The sequence below is a fragment of the Chelonoidis abingdonii genome, chromosome 4 (genome assembly GCF_003597395.2).
Source record: "Chelonoidis abingdonii isolate Lonesome George chromosome 4, CheloAbing_2.0, whole genome shotgun sequence".
Lineage (NCBI taxonomy): Eukaryota > Metazoa > Chordata > Testudines > Testudinidae > Chelonoidis > Chelonoidis abingdonii.
Window position 1 is genome coordinate 92,382,974 of NC_133772.1, and position 17,079 is coordinate 92,400,052.

At 42.4% G+C, this 17,079-nt stretch overlaps 1 protein-coding gene across 1 annotated transcript in view; it reads right to left on the reverse strand.

Annotated features, from left to right (window-relative positions):
• BAHD1 (bromo adjacent homology domain containing 1) overlaps nt 1-12,700 on the reverse strand; it is an 81,928-nt gene extending 69,228 nt beyond the window's left edge. Inside the window, exon 1 of the mRNA XM_032802527.2 lies at nt 12,620-12,700. The gene's annotated coding sequence lies outside the window, so the exon portion shown is untranslated. The remainder of the gene's footprint in view (nt 1-12,619) is intronic.
• Nucleotides 12,701-17,079: the final 4,379 nt, after the last annotated feature.

Here is a 17,079-nt window from a genome sequence, read left to right on the forward strand (position 1 = left end):
TAGCTAAATTGCTGCGTTATTTGCTGCTCTGCTCCTGTGGGTATGTATCTGGCCTCAGATGAGTAAGTCCTCATCAGTGAAATTAGTACTCTCTCCATATTCATCTACTTGTTTGTGTACAAGTCAGAATGTTATAGTGCAGGTTGTAGTAGAAGAGTCCTTGTTGTAGGCACTGTGACTGGCTACAGAACGATTAGTGATAAATGTCATAGCTCCACTCACGCCAGTTTCTGACCTGAAAGACACAGGCATCTTCCTTGGTGCAGAAAGCGCTTAAAGATGCAAGACCACCACCAACCTGTATTGGGACCGGGACAGCTGCTTCATGTCAAAATGTCGCTACTTTCAAAGCAAGCAGACATGAAACTGAAAAACTGTAGACAGTAAGTCAATATACACCATCATGAAAAAAAAAAAAAATCAATCAAGGTTCCACAAATAATGCTGCATCTATACATACAAACAGGATTTGGAGACTCTTGGCTCCTCACACCTTTAGAACATCTGCAGAGGCAATGCCTCATCAAGGGAAAACTTCAACTTTGATATCACCACAACTCACCATGAAACCACCAGTAAAACATATCTGGTGATCCTTACTGATAACTGGATTTGTGCTCATTGGAGAGTGGTGCCAACGTCAAATTCAGATGCCCAACAAAAGGACATGACTAAGATTTCTGTGAAGAAGCCTTTAAGAATCATACAAGCAGGATTTATGGAAACATCTTGAGGGTGCCTTACAGAGAACCTTCAGGTATGCCCCTTGAAGCCAGACAGCTCTGGGCAACATTGCCAAGCAGATCTGACATGTGTGCACATCAGAGCCCCAAGAACAAAATATAGCAATTGTCCTTCATGGATGAACACATTTTATGGCCACATCAACTCTTCAAGAATTCACTGGGCTTCCTCCTTCTCAGGCATCAAGGAAGAGGAAGACACCCTGAAAAAGAAGAACTCAAAAGAAAAATCTAAGCCACATCAACTGCGGGAAAGGACAAATGCAGTGTCAGATCTGAGGGTCCAGTTGTTAAACCTTGAGAGTGGTGACTGGGCAACAGAAGGTGTCATGACCAAAATGCACAGATACAGAACACGTTGAGGTTGAAAATCTGCAGTACATGATGTGGCAAGAAAATGTCCTCAAAGCGTTAAGGGCATCAATGCAAGAGCAACAAGACAAACCCACGGGGGCAAAAATAAAAACAGCTCAAATCTGCTAGCTCAGAAGGACCCCAAACAGTAGCTTGTACTTTGTCTCTTGTTCCATGACAATTTGTTAAAACTGACCGGAGAGAAGATCAGCAAAGGATGCCTGAAGCGGAAAGAGCTACCAGGTGGAGCAAAGCCAGAGTGACTTTAGGAAACACTAGCAACTCCCTCTCTGAAAGTTTCTAGGGGCTGAGATACTGACAGCTGGTGGACCCAAGAACGCAGTGGCATGCTTTGCTTAGGAAATCATGTAGGCTATATGAAGATAGAGTGGATTTTAGCAAATTTTAGCAGTTGTGGAATCTCCTTATGCAGACTAGTGGTTCTAGTTCTAGTCAGGAACCTACAGGCAACCCAGAAACTGCCCAGAATCATGTCAGTTTCCTGCTGCTGTGAAAAGATATGAGTAGCAGAGGAAAGCAATGGTATTTGAGGAGTAGAAGCAAAACAATCGAAGCTGCGGAAGGTGGAAGAATAAGGAAGACCAGCTCTTGCTCACACAGCCCCTCTTCGCAGTAGGCAGGAGGCTCTGGATGGGGAGACTAGATAGAGTTCCTTCATCTTCCTAGCAAATTTTTTTTTGGAGAGAAGGGTTGGGTCATGAAGGGGAAGGAGGATGTTTCAAATATGAAAGATACCTATTTAGTCAGAGGCTTCTTTTAAAGTTGAAGCCCCAAGTAGGGAGATAGTATGCTGGCACGAATCCCAGCATCCATCCTTTTTATAGAAACTGGGAATGGCAGAAGGCTGGGTTTTTCCACCAGGGAGCAGCCTGTGGATCTTATTAGCAGCCCTTCCTTCCCTGCCTTCTGTATCAATGGAGTAAGTTTGGTCTTTCAACCAGTATGCAGCTGGAAATCCTCAAGTCTGTGTATAAAATACTGCCCTTTAAGCATGTTCTACTGGTTATGGCAGCAGTTCTCAACTAGGAGTCCAGGGCCCCTGGGGGCCCGCAAACAGGTTTCAGGGGGTCTGCCAAGCAGGTCAGAAAGCTGAAGCTCCACACATGAGGCTGAACTCAAGGCCTTGCGCCCCACTACCTGGGGCTGAAGCCAAAGCCTGAACAGTTTAGCTTCACTGGGTCCCCAAGCAACTGCCCTGCTTGCTACCCTCTAATGCAGGTCCTGGCTTTTATATGTAGAAAACCAGCTGCTGTGCCACAGGTGGGCCATGGAGTTTAACAGCATGTGGGGGGTGGCCTCAAAGAAAAAGATTGAGAACCCCTGGGTTATGGGATACCTGATCCTGTACCATACGCTCAGTAACTTTCTAAAGCAGTGCATATACACACTATAATGTGCAGTAGCAGCAAGCTATTATTTTTCTCCTCAGTTTAAAAGGATGCTGCCAACCTAAAAATCTTTCATCTGTCTAAAATATTTTACCGACTATTACAAGTACCAAACAAAAAGAAAAGTCCTACATTGGTTACTTCATGCATTTAATCAGTTTCACTGTTTTCCCAAGTTTGTGTGGATCTTTCATAGAGCAAAGGTGGAGAAAGTCTGAAATACAAAAATGTGATTGTAAGACCACAAAAATAGGCATTGGGCCTCAGAGGCAGTGGCAGTACTTGAAGCTACTATAATTCTTTTTTTAACTGAATAATTTCATTTTAGCAGAATGCAGACCCATCAAAGAAAAACCATCTCATGGCCACCTACTATATGGTTTTATTAGGGTTACTGCTGTTAACTAGATTTTAATAAAGCTCAAGTATTGAGCCAGTAGGAATGCTTGTGTGCGTTCACTTTCCTTCCTCTCTATGGTCCATTTCTGCGATTGCTTCTGATGGTTACCTTGGAAACATGCAAGTTAAATTGTATTCATGTCCACTTAGTGGTAGACAGATGGAGTTTTCAACAGGCCAGTGCATGAGATTCAGAAAACTGTAAGACTTGGAGAAGTTCACATTATCTATTTAAAGAAAAAGTAAAAAGCAAGCAGCCACGCCCAAGGGCCCCCTACCCCAGCAAGTAGGGCAAGTGACCTATTATACCACAGTGGCTATGTGAGCTTAGCATCACAAACCTCAAAATCCCTTATAAAACTTTTTATACTTTTGTCTAGATAGCAAGACCACGGGTACCTTTGACATTCCCACTAACGTTTTAGGGTTGTGTGGGTGTTTGTTTTTAGGCAAGGACAGGACAATTCTTAATATTGGTTAGTAGCTTCAGGCAGGAGAGCTGGTGTAAATTAGGCTACATCTATACAGTAAGCTAGGGGGGTGATTCCCAGCTCTCATTCACATACTCACACTAGCTCTTATCTGAAGAAGTGCACTAAAAATAGTAGCGTTGCTGCAATGGCATGGGCAGCCCGTGCTGCTATTGCCCCTGGCCACCCTAAGGGCATATCCAAGGACTGGTTATTCCAGAGGACAAGGGAAGTGAGAAAAAAAGTTAAGAATTAAGGCAGAAAACGTTAAACATGGGCAATCAGATTGAAAGAAGGAAGCAGATTCCTCACTTCCGGCTGGGGGAAAAGCTGGGAGGGGAGGAGATCATTCTGAAGAGGGAACAAGGATTACCAATATCTCTGGAAATAAGTAGAAATTAGTCTCTGCAGTCTTGAGGGCATTCTTGTATAGAAAGCCACTTATAAGGTCTCCTAATGGCTGTAGAGAGAGGACAGCATTGCAGTCGTGGGTCAGTGCTGGTACATTACACTGCATGCTGTGAGACTTGTTCAGCAGTCATTAGAAACATCAGAGCATTACAGCAGTTATTTTCAATATCATTGGTATAAATACTGTACCAGTGTTATGTCACAACCTGAGAAAAGCTCTCCTATAAGACAGGGGTGTGATTCCCAGCTTGCATATGCATACTCGCACTAGCTCTCATCTGAACTAGCACATTAAGTACAGTAGCATGGGCAGCAGCGGCACAGGCTATTATGCTCTAAAGTTATTTCTGATGCTAGTAATCCTTGTTCCCTCTTCAAAATGATCCCCTCCCTTCCCAGCCAGCCAGAAGTGAGGAATCTACTTCCTCCTTTCAATCTATGATTGCCCAGGTTTGACACTGTTTTCTCTAATTCATAACTATTCTCTCACCTCCCTTGTTTCCTGGAATAATCAGTCGCTTAAGAAACCTCCCTTGTCCTCTAACCTCTTTTTGTTTGATTTCATTATTCTTCTGTTACTTCCTACATTACTACTGTCCTCAGCTCCTTTTCCTCTGATACCTTCATCAACTTGAAGAGTCTGCTACAGCCCATCACTCTATTAAAAAACAATCTTTATTCCTGACAATACTTACCTTCCTATCGCTTACCCTTTTCTTAAAATGCTTTGTAGTTCACCTGGGCAACAGGAGAAATAAAGAAAACCCCTCTTCTCTCCTTAGCTGGTGATCTGCTTCCATTATCCATAAACTTGGCTTCATCCTAGAGTATGAACTTTCTCCTCACATATTATATATCTGCTCACTGACACTTTTGCAACATTGTCTGCATACCCCAATGCCTCAGCTTTACCTCTTTGAGGTGAAAGGAACTGCGTACCTCAACACAGTTAAACTCTCTCCTTTCTTAACTGTCTCCCCAAATCCCAGTTTGTCAGACTTTGGGCATCTAGAATAAAAGGTGACCATATCACAGCCAGTCTCTGAGAGCTTCACTGAGTCCCCATTCATTTCAGGATCTACTTCAACTTCCCCTTTGTTTTTAAGGCCCTCCATAGACTTGATTCATCCTCACAAAACTTATCTTTCATTCTGTTCCTTCTCTACTTTTAGCACTAGCCTGTCCACTCAATCCTGTCACACGATTTTGCAGTTGCTGGTACAAGGACTTCTGCAGAGCTCTTTCTGTATAACCCCACTTAATATCAAACTCAGTTGAACTGAGACTAACTTTTCTCCCTTGTCTATAACAAATATTTTCTTCTCCTTTGCAGTTAAAATTGTTTTATTTATAGGTATTCTACAAGCACTTGAAGATACAGTCTGTACAAGAGACACTATATAAAACTGTACTGTACTGGAGGACAAGCTAAGGAACACTTTTCAGTAAGGCATTCAGGGCCACAGCCCGCAATAATAGAAAGTCAGCATGCTTAGGGTCTACCTTTGTCTCTGCAGCTCTAAGGTCTCATTTAAAGAACAACATTTAGACTAAGATACATTTGTGAAGAAAAATGGTTTTACATAACTTAGTGTCTACGATTTTAATTTCAAAGAAAACTTTAGATAAATTAAAACATACTAAGTCACGCATACATAAGAGTTTACAAAAACCTTTGAGATATTACTTCATAAACAACAGGGCTTTGGAGCACAGCCTGGAGTTGGAGTGTGGACCAGTAGGTTTTTGCCCAGAGCTGGAGCAGAGCAATTCAAAAATTTGATTGCTCCAAATCCCTGGATAAAAATCCAGCCTACTTCACTCAGGAGATGTATACTTCTACCCCTGAACATTTGAGGTAATATTTTGAATAAATACTCTAACAATGGGTGCAAGGAATCACCCCCATAGTGTGGCTCAGAAAGGAAAACCACACAATTAAGCTGCAGCTAAACATGGAACAAAAAGTCACAGCCCAAGTTAACATGAGAACTGACAGCCGTGAACTAAAGCTATAATGTACCACATTCAGAAATAAGATACTGTAATAAATCCCATTTATTCTAATAAAAAAATCATTCCACTTTAGCCATCCAGATGCTTATTTGTATAGAGAGCAAATTCTATGAACACTTGCATCTATCCCACATTAAACAATGCTACACTAAATACTCGCGTATACATCTGAGTGTAAAGAAAAATGCTTCACTGTGTTTTAGTCTTTCCTACTGGTATAGGAAGAGACCATAACACATTCAAGTCCCAAGACATCTATTTTGTGTACGAATCATTCCCAACACCAGTCACATATAATAATATTACACCAACTCTTTGTGCATATTACAATGCTGTACCAAACACATGCATGGTATCAGCTGATACTAAAAACTATGCCAATAATCTGTTTGGCTGCCATTTTCATAACATTTACCTGTTTGAACTTAATTGTGTGTCTGCCTATGATTATAACTGAACATTTAACAAGGTACTTATCAGTAAATGGCACCAAACCATACATGGTTAAAAAAAAAATTCCCTGAAGTGTTTTGGAACCAAACAGCCTTGCATTAGCATTAGTGTAGAAGAACCAGAAAATGAATAGAACCAGTTAACAGCAAGAGTGAAACTGACCAGCTTAATGAAATCCAGAGGCAAAAATAGCACAATTATTTTCCCCCCAGTGTTAAGCTGTTAATTCATAGCTGGGAAAAGTATATTAGGAAAGTGAAGTTTCTAGGCCTGTCAATTGTAACAGCCTTAAAATGTAAGTCTCTGGAAGCACTGCTGCCATGATGAGTCTGCATCCTGATGCACCAGAGTATAAAAATATATGTTTCTACCTTTTCATCTTAATAGGTGTTTATTAGCTACAGAGGAGTGCACTTGTTTAGTGCAGTTGGACCTATGGCACATTATGTATCCTGACATTCCATAACTACTTGCTGCCAGAACACATTCACCCTTCCATCAGCTACAAAGGCAATTATACAGCAAGCTGGTATAACTTGGCTTAGTGCTCTTAGCAGCGGGCCCATGCAAAATTTGAAGAGAGATCGGCATGTGCTGCTTAAGCTCAAGAGTTTTAGCTAAAACAGTGTAGCCTTTTATCAAAGGCTCACAGAATATTAAATGTAAATAAGTGATTAATTGGACACACAAGCAGTAGAATTAGTTTTACCCATCAAAGTTTTCCCTCATTTCAGGAGCCCCTATCTAAGTAAATCTGTGTAACACAGAACACCTACTCTCATTCAGAGAGTTTCATTACAAAACCTTTAAAGGGACATCAATTTAAAAGTATACTTCGATGGGAATTTTTAAAACTTACAGTGGGGCTACAACTGAGATTGAATAGAAGTTTATTTGGTAATTTATTTACTTTGGGCAACTGAAGGCACTTTGTCTACTCAGTTTCACTATTTTCCCTTTACACTGTTTCCCCTATTTTCAGGGGGAAGAGGTTCCCCACACAGCAATAGGAAAATGGGATTGTAAAAACCACAATAATTGGCAAAGGGGTAAAACCTGAACTCATTTTGAAACTATCAATAAAGACTCAATTTTGGTTCCATTTAAAATCCTCTCTCTTAAAATATAAGTGTATTTTGTTACTATGCCAATGGAAGAGTTATTTGAGAGAGAGAAAGTAACCTAGATACTCTACTGAAGTGTTTGTGACCCAAACATTTCAGTCTTCCTGCACTAGCACAAGAATGCAAAGTGAAATTGACTATTTTGTCCAAAACATTAAAAATCTAACTTTATTTAAATCTTAACAAACAAAAGTGGTACGAGTAATATTTGTAAGGAAATTTGTTTTCAAGCCCCCCTCCTGCATTTCAGATTTATTTTTACTCAACAGTATGTAATTAGTACTGAGGATCCACAATATGAACTTGAGTAGCAAAGACCACTATGGATTTAACTTTTACATTAGCACATACAGACTAGGCACAGATCAGCTATTGTTTGTGTATTTATACATATGTAAATAGCATTGTTTTGCCCCAGTTAAGAATGGCAATTCATTGTGTTAGGCACCATGCACATCCTAAGATATCGCCCCAGTGTTTACAGTCTAAATCATGTTTTGATATTTACATTCTTTTTAAAAAACTGCTTACACAGCATTGTATCACAAATGCCACCTAAAACCAAGGTTTAAATAGGTTCCACACACTTGACAGTTTGGGGAAATATCCGAAGATACATACTAGACTGGCATTAGTGAATCATAGCCAGTTTACTTGCTGTGAGCAATAAACTGCCTTGATGTCGAATGACATTTAAAAGTATGGGGAAGAGGAAAAAGCCCTTCAGAAATCCCATGGAACGTAGAGAGAAATCTCAAAAGATTTTTACTAACATTTCCCTTACAGTCATATTCAATATTATCCCTGATCATGGCATATTCTGTGGTATAAAATGTAGAATGTTTATTTTAAGCATTTGTTTTTTTTTTTCTTCTTTCGATGTTTGTTGATGTGCGTCCATTTTTCTGTAGCATGCTTCCAAGTTAACTTCACCATTTTTCTGAACTTCTGTTCTCATTGGTTATTCACAGGGAAGACACTTGAGACTTTTAATTAGTTTGATCGATTAATTGTCAAGTGGGTTCTCTCTCCATGGTGATTGTGTGTGTGTGTCACACACACCAGGTATGTTTTGTGGTGGCTTGGTGAATAGTAGATGGAGCAAAAACCTGTGTGGAGATGTGGGTGTGTAAAATATATTTGGACATTTTTGAGGATTCTCTTAAAGTTCTGACATACTAAGTCTGATCATCAGCAATAAATATACTAGTTTTCTTGTGGCCTGAATTTAATGACAATGTAACTGCATGCCTATGTTTGCCTAGGATTTCTAATTATTTTTCAATTGTTTATTTTGGATAGGTCTGCTGTTAAGGGCTTGGTTTCAATACTGAAGTATATCAGGTCAGTGTTTGGAGAAGAAGAGTATACATTTCCCAAATAATTATTCATCACCATCTCAGTAAAATAACCATGTACTGTACAAGCACATGAATAGCTGCTCACAATACACACTGCACAATGACAATTACTGCTAAGACATAATACTAAATGAATCCACTAGTTTCAATCAATGATGAAAGTGAATAAAGGTAGCATAAAGATATTAGAGAGGAGACACAACAGGGACAAACGTTAAAATTTATTTAAAAAGAAGTTATTGTAAGCCACTTTAAATGCAGTGATGCACAATCTCAGAGGCTTTGCAAGTAACCAAATTCCAGCTAGAAATCCAGTATTATCAGCCCATAATGCTGCTATATCAAAAATGCATATCTACATTAATGCCAGAAATCTGAAGAAGGCTAAGTCATTTTTTTCCTCAAGATTTGAGCCCCATACTCAAATGTGTCAAATTTCAACATCAAATACAGATTCAACCAAGCCAAATGCTAAAGTAAGTGTGGGACTATTTTAGTCACTGGTTATAATTGTCGATTTCTCAAATGACAAAATCCATCATGGCACAAAGGTATTTTACCAAGGCAATGGCACTGTATTGTTCAGTATAACTGTTTTAGTTGATAGCAAACTGGATCATCCAGATAAGATCCTACACATGAAATTCCATGGTAAATTATTCTTCCCTCAACAGTAGTGCTGGGTCTTTAAGTTAAATTGTACGTCTATAAGCAAGGGTACTTCAGTGAGGTCAACCTAGATTCTGCATCAAGGACGCTGGATTCTGTAGCGCTCATCATACAGCAACCTTGAAATAGAGGCTGCTTCAGTTCCTTTTAAAAAGAGAGCGATTTACTGAATTAAATATGAAAATGAATACAACAATTAATGCAACATTCCAAGTATTTAATCTAAGTTAAAAATTAAAATTAGTTTAACAATTTTGTATTGAAGTTGCAAAACTGCATCATAGAAGTTGTAAAGGAATCTGAAGTTTTTGGCAGCTCAGCAGGGGACAGTTGAGGTATTTGGCACTTGAGAAAGTGTGGGGAATGATTTTAGATTGTGGAATAGGCACATTATTAGCTGAATATTTCTGCTAAAATGACCTGCAGTGAACTAGTTAATGATGGCATTTTAGTTATAATTAGATTTCAAAGGAAATGCATAGTGCCCAGTGCATCACATTCGGAAGGTTTACTTTACAACCATAATGGTTAGAAACTTACATTTTTTTAAATGAAAGCTCAGATTCTGGAGCAGTTTTGCAGATACAGAATCACAGAATGCAGTGAGCTCTGTTTAGAAGTAGTCTGGAATTTATCATATTCTAATTGTGACAGACTGATGGATAGATCAATTAACTGTAGTACCAACTGCCCAGAAATGTTCTCTTAAAAGTTCATCTGCTCCTGATGATTATAACTTGAGATGTGGAATAAGTATCAGCAGTAGCTGTACTCTTAAGAAAAATCCGTTTGCAGGCTCTCTCTTTAGAAAGATGTACCATACAGGCAAAAGAAGTTCTAAATTTAACATTTTCAAAGTTGTCTCATAAAATATCACTTGATCTTTTTAAAGAGATCGGGTTGCCATGATGCACCGTAGAAGGAATAGGAATAACCTGGGATTTTAGCATCTCCATTTATCCAGCTCACTGGTTCTCAAATCGTAGTCCAGAGAGCACTTGCTAGTCTACAGAGATCTGGCCAGTCACATGGTGCTGGCTCCTGTGTCTTGCAGAAGCAGCTGGAAAAAAGGAGCCAGTGAAGCTGCCTCTATTAGAAGCCACTGCTACACAAAAGAAACAAGCTTCTCTCAGCAATGAGAGCCACCAACAGGAGAGACAATATTCAGGACGATGGGAACCATGAAAATGGGCAGCATGTGTAGGGGAACAGGAGGAACGTTTAAAGTGAAGAGCAAAGGAGACGGTGGATTTAATCCACATATACCCCAAACAGAACAAAAGCCTTATTACAGTAAAGTCAGTTAAATGCAATAAATACTCTAATAATATTACTGTATGTAAACTATTGCCTTAGTTGCCAGACAATTAATTCAAAACAGAGGAATGGTCCAGTCACTCTATTAACACATGATCTACACCATCAGAAAGTTTGAGAATTTATCTACTTAATGAACATTTATTCTTAGTGTAGTTATTCTAATTTCTGGCATATTCAGAAAATCAATTTGCTCACAATAAGCCACACAAGCTAAATACCAACCATTATATACACACACACACCTTTCAAACTTCCATTCAACTATAAAACTGATTCCGTGCCTTAGATCTTACTTTAAAGATACTTGAAAATAAACACTATCATGAAACACCAAGAGTCCTTATACTTGCATAAGAAATTATATAGTGAGCACATACAATCTGCTCTCCATCTATTTAGGTGTTCCATCTAATATACTCACAAATCCAAACTCGGCATATGGCCCTGGAATCATGTTAAGATAACCATAATCTTTCTTTGGAGGGGGAGACAAATGACACCTTGTTTTCATTCTCCGTAGGCAGTTTACTACTCTAACAAATTCCTTCTCCATTTTTCTTAACATGGTGTTGCTTCAAACATATGCACCACAGGATATACAAACTTAAGTTTATGCTTTTCCCCCGTGCAAACACACACCACTTGAATTAATATCAAGTAATTCTGTTTCTTGCTCTTTCCAGAGAAAACCGATCAGGATTCATTTTCAAACATTTTTCCCTTTAAGACTGTAATGCTTAGTCACTTCTACAGTTTTTTTCCCCCGTTTTAAATTGCCTGTCAAGTTGCCCAACATCTAGGAATCAACTATTCTGTTTGTTTTTGTCCTTTAGAGATATTTTAATAAGGACATTTGTCTCAGATATTCCCCCCCCTCAAATTAAAAAGTTTCTGTAAAGATTTTGTAACCCTCTCAGAATGAGCAAATTATAAAATACTCCTATGACTTTAGAGAGATAGAGGAAAAGAAAAAAAAATAGCTAGCCAAGGAGCACAAACCCCATTTGTGTGCTTCCCCCTGAACCCATCACATGCCTTCTCCACATCATTTGGAGTTTCCAAGTTAATTGTTCTATTACATAACTTTAAACCTAAAGCTAATCCCAGAGCAAAACAGCCTGGTCACAAACATGATATGGCACTGATGATACCAGGCACTCACAACCAGAGCTCAACCCACCTGCCATAAAGGCCATTTCCTCTACTCTCTGGGGAAAGGGAAGCCGCTCAGACAGCAGGGTGATGGGCGGGGTAAAATGGAAACAACCCACTGTGTCCTTCAGCTAGCCCAAGTGCCAGCCTGGAGCAGGATGCCCTTTGCGGTCAGATCGCCCCCCATCTCCCAGCCTAAGGGTTACAAACCCGCCCGCCCCTGCTTCGCGAGCTCAGCAAAGAGCGAGTGTCCGAGGGGGCAGCTCCTTACAGGGGCTGAGCTCTGGGAGGCCGACGCAGCCGGATCCCCCACCCCGAGCACACGCGGAGATCGCAGGGCAGGGGGTGGGGAGAAAAGGCTCCGCCACCCCAACCCCACATTGTCACCTCACGCCGCCAAACACGAGCCACCCACTCACATCGGGCAGAGGACCCCCGCCGCCCCCCCGGAGCTCGGATACCCGCCGGAGTAAACCAGCCCCCGCCTCCCCCAGCCGGATCCGGGCGGAAAGTTCCTCGTCTTCCCGACCAGACCCGGCGCCCTGGGCAGGGGCGCCTCGCAGGAACCGCCTCGGCGGCGGCTGCAGCTGCATCCCCTCCCCTCGGCGGCACCTGTTCCCATCACCCCGCTCCGCAATGGAAGTTACCCGGGGAGACGGAGCCAGCCAAGCGCCACTGCCTCCGTTGTGCTGGATCCCGGGGCGGGCGTAGCCCCGAGCTCCATCGCGTGGGACTCACCGCCGCGCTCTCCCGCGCTGCTCCGTGGCCGGCCCGGCCCGTCGGGGCCCAGGGCAGCCGGAGGCCCCGGCCGGGATGGAATCCAGCAGCTGGACACCCCTCGCCGGGGCGCCCGAGTCCCGGGCTCCACGCTGCTGCGTCAGCGCCTCCCCCGCCGCCTCCCCCTCCTCCGGAGCCTCCCGGCTGCGGGATGGGGATGGGGGCGGCCCCCCGGGGCGTCGCGATCAGGCTCCTCCCTCCCGCCGCGGCCGCCCAGCGCACACAGGCCGGGAGCAGGCGGCCACTACGGCTGGGACAAGAGGCTCCTCCGCCGCTGCCGCTCGGCTCTAACTCCCGAAAGCAGCAAGCCCCTCCGTCCTCCTTCCTGCTTCCTCGTCCGCAGCCAATCAGCGCCCTCCCAACCAGGCCGCTTCTCCACAGCCGCCAATCACACGGGCTCCTGCCAGCCAATCCCGGCTCCCGCCACCCCCCCGCCCGAGCCGGGCCAAGCGCCCCCCCACCACAACCGAGTCCCAGCGCAGGAGGCTCCCAGCAGCCACGGCATGGCCACCACCGCCCGAGGGCGGGGGAGGGGCCAGCTCCACACGAGCCTCAGCATCCCCCGCGGAGCATCGCTGGAGAAGCCCTTCACCCAGCCCGACTGCCTGCGACCCCTCTAGAATCCCTTCCTCATCCCACACCCTCCTGTAGCCCCCTGCACTCCATCCCTTCCTGTATTCCCCCAGAGCCTCGTCCCCTGCCCCTCAGCATCCCCCTACCACACCCCCGTTCCCATCCCAACCTGCCTACAAGCGCCCCACATCGTGTCCCACCCCCACTCAAGCTCTGCTGCACCCTCTCTTCCCAATCCAAACCGTCTCCCCTCCCCATCCCACAGAGATCCTTAACTAGACCCTCATGCCTGACCCACTGAAAGCCATTCCTAGCCTAGTCACTGCACCAGCCTGCCACCCACTCTCCTCCCTTGTGACTCTACACCTCCGTCTCCATCCCCTCACTGAGCTTCCAGAGGGAGTCTCCCACCGTCCAGCACTTCCCTTGCTTTGGACGAGCTCTCTGCTGCACCCTCATTCCTTTCCCACCCTAGAGTATGTATAACCAGGTCACTGACATTCCATGGAGCCTTCCGTTGTGTCTACTCCCCCTACACGACTGCCATATTCAGATCACTGACTCAACTTCTCAGTCAACCTCCAATACTTCCTCTCCAGCCAGAGGAGCCCTCTGTGCACTCTGCTTGGCAGTTTGTGATCTGGGATATGGTCTACATGTTAAACTAATCCTACCTTCCCCACCTGGATATTATGAAAGTGAGCTGAATTTATTAGCAATTGGTGTATTAACCTATAATCAGGGAGACTAGAAATAGAGGAGATGATCATGTCAACACTTATACCTTAAATCAGATTCCCAAAAGGTGGTCTGGTCACATGCTGGCTTCTCTTTTCCACCTGTCAAATAGCATTAAAAAAAAAAAGTAAAGATACATGAAACACTTTCCTGTTTAAGGAACTGTAGTTACCACAAAGATGTTGTGTGATTGTGAATGACAGAAGCAGTCCACAAGACAGTCTGTATTAAGTGTGTTCCATACTATGAAAAAATGGGAACCCTTGGGTTAAAGCAATACCTGTTAACCACACATTTATCTAGTTATTCTATTAAACTAGCCCTCTCCAATGATTACTGCAAATCATAAACAGGCATACTATTAAATGCAAGAATTACTGTTAATGCTGAGAATTCAAGCATTCACATATAAAGGAAATAGCCAACATTAAGATTCCTACTACTGTAATAACTTTGTATACCATGTAAAATATATTATAGGTTACACAGTAATATGATAAAGTTTGCAATTCAGAAGGTAAACTACAATATAAAGTACTATATTTGAATAATGTGACTGAGTTAACACTGTGGTAAAACCTTAACTTTTGAGATTTCCTAAGGTGAGTTCTTGATTTTGTGACTTTAACATCACATCAATGCTAATTTTTGTAGTTGATTTTCTCAAGTGCTGAAAAAACCACCACCACCTTACAGCACACTTTTACCTGACACCTTAAAGTGAGGTGGCTATAACTAATGGATTCTTTAATAAAGATATCCTTAATTGACAGCCTGCCCTATGCTTTGGTATCTTTACAAATGCATCCTCCCCAAATCACCAACTATTCAAATGTGTAAGTTAATCAAAGGCAAAGATGGAAAAAATATACTTTCCTTTAACTGAAAGTTGGAACAATTTTGTTTAAATTTTCCCCAAATAAACATTCATTTTTCAGCTGAGATCAATCTGAAAAATTTTGAAGCCGAAAGAAAAGAAAAGTTAGTTCAGAAAAGTTATAATCAATTGGAAAAAGCGGCAATAGTACAGAAACCAGAACTCAGCTTTACCTATAAGCGATCACTACTAGCAACCCATGTAAAGATAAATAACAGTAGAACACCTTCACCAGTATTTACATTTATACTGAAGACACTGCAATCATGGTTCTTCAATGCTTTCCCCATTTACATTGTTTCCCCTTTCCATTCAAGGTGTAGATCAGATTACTTTTCTCCTGGTACGCAGCATGGCAGAACAAATGAAGACTACGCTGCTGCCTCTACAGATATTTGTAAACTGGGTCATGCAAGCATGAACATCTGATGGCAGGGATGGGCTCCTGGATGCTGTGGAGAAATAAGAAAAATAAGAAGCGTTATAGAAAACCAACCCTGCTGCCTATCACCATCTGTAGGAAACCATTTTCTAGCTCCCCAATTACCAGTATTTAACACACTCATAGCACAAACAAAGGCAAACTCCCTCTGAGAGATTAGATGGCAGGTGATTGTGATTTCTCACAGAAATGGAAGCACAAAGAAAAAAAAATCTCCCTTATTGGTTCATTGGCACAAAACTGTTTACAAAAGGAGTTTGTAAGCCAGTATCAGCAACTTTCCTGTTCCTTTAGGGAGAGGCCAATTTTACTCACTAGCCAGGAGGGATCAATTGCCACAGAAACCTCCCACTCCTGTATTCCATACCTTCTCCCACTGAAGGGGCACATTAATAGCAACAGAGGGGAAGGGGATCACCCCATATGTGTATCATGACATATGGGGCAGTTTCTTCTGCTCTTGCAGCCAGAGACAATCATTACAGTAAACACATCAGTTAAGAGTCTGTGTCTTACATATTTTAGTGGAAGTGCTACTGTCATTAAGGGCTTGCTTTTGTAATCATCTACTGCCATTCCATAATAGGAGGATCCTACCACACATACCTCTTTCTGTTTTTAAGGAGAAAAATCTATTTTTTAAAAAACGTACTTTATCACCAGACTCAGCACTCCCCCAGTGACGGGGCACCAGGGACAAAGTGTTGTCTAGAACCATCTCTGGAGGCCAGCCATGGGACTGGCCATTGCAAGCAGAATGCTTCTTCAAAGCAGTGGCACTTAGCTGCACTATCCAGCCTAGATAGGCTGCAAGAAGGAAATGATGCCCCTAAACAGATATTAGCCTGAAGTAGTGACTGGAGCCAGTACCAGGGCATTACCATTGATAGTCAAGTTTCTACTGATTCATCATCTACGTGTCTTTTCCCATTCCTGGCCACTAAGCAGAGAGGGTGGTATTTCCAAACAAGGCGACAGCTGTCTCCTGAGGAGCTGCAGTGAGAGCCACATAATGTGATTTACAAATTGGGAGTTATAAAAAGCAATATCCATTTTCTCAAAGATAAAAAGGTGTGTTACTTTCACTGAGATTAGGGCAGGAGATACATGCTCCCTGATTTCCACCAACTCACCCCCGTGCTAGCCACATATTGAAACTTATCCATCAGTTTTAACATGTTTGCCGTTCATTTCACTCCCACTACAGTTCAGGAGGACTTTGGGTAGCAAGCACATACCACACAGGATAGCCCAATCACAATGTAAGAGTATGTCTAAATAGTAGGTGTACACCAATGAACAGACAGTGTCAACTAAGCCTTAAAAAACTAGGTTAAAACAACATTTTAGGTCTGGTTGGAATTCAGTAAAACCTAAGGAAAGTTAAGAGGCTGAAATACTCTTTTTCCATTGGGCCTGGATACTGTAACCTACGATGGCTGATCATGCATACTGTGTTTTGAAATCCTTGCTGTGCCTGAGTGAATTGGGCTAAGAGGTAAAAGGGTGCATTTCAATCAATTGGAGATACTAATCCACTTTCTAAACTACACCCCACCGCTCCTCCCCCAACTCATTATTTCCTTAGGCAGTTTGTGTAGATGTAAAATTTATTTTAAGACATACCTCTGCAGTCTTCTGTTCAAGCATCTACCTGCCACTTCAATGAGATAGTGCAACTCCTCTCAACAACCAGGATTTGTAAGCTACTGATAAAGTCTCCACATGATGGTAAGTAATTGTCTGAGTCTACCACACAGTTTACAGCAATGGTTTCACATATGCAAGGGA